This window comes from Penaeus monodon, chromosome 21, assembly GCF_015228065.2.
Source record: "Penaeus monodon isolate SGIC_2016 chromosome 21, NSTDA_Pmon_1, whole genome shotgun sequence".
Lineage (NCBI taxonomy): Eukaryota > Metazoa > Arthropoda > Malacostraca > Decapoda > Penaeidae > Penaeus > Penaeus monodon.
In genome coordinates, this window is record NC_051406.1 from 6,742,883 (window position 1) to 6,743,225 (window position 343).

The following is a 343-nucleotide window of genomic DNA, read 5'->3' on the forward strand; positions in this document are numbered from 1 at the left end:
ACATTCATTCAAAACGCGACTATGATACATAATATATCGGACAAATGTATGTGCGTTTGGTGAAGGCAAAAAAGAAAATATTCAAGACAGCGCTACCACTTCTGAAACCAAATTCTATGATAATTTTCCACTAATTTTCAGACCCAATTAGTTTCTTTTGTTAACTTCCTCATATCCTTTCCAGATGAGGAGAGTGTTATAACTTAACTGTAGGCGTGTGGGTTTGGAGTAACGGGAAGCCGATTATAAGTCTCAGACAGTGATTATTTTGTGGTATCTAATCAAGAATTGGACTAAAATGAAGAGGGCTTGCAATTATATTTTGTTGAGGTATACAGGAGAT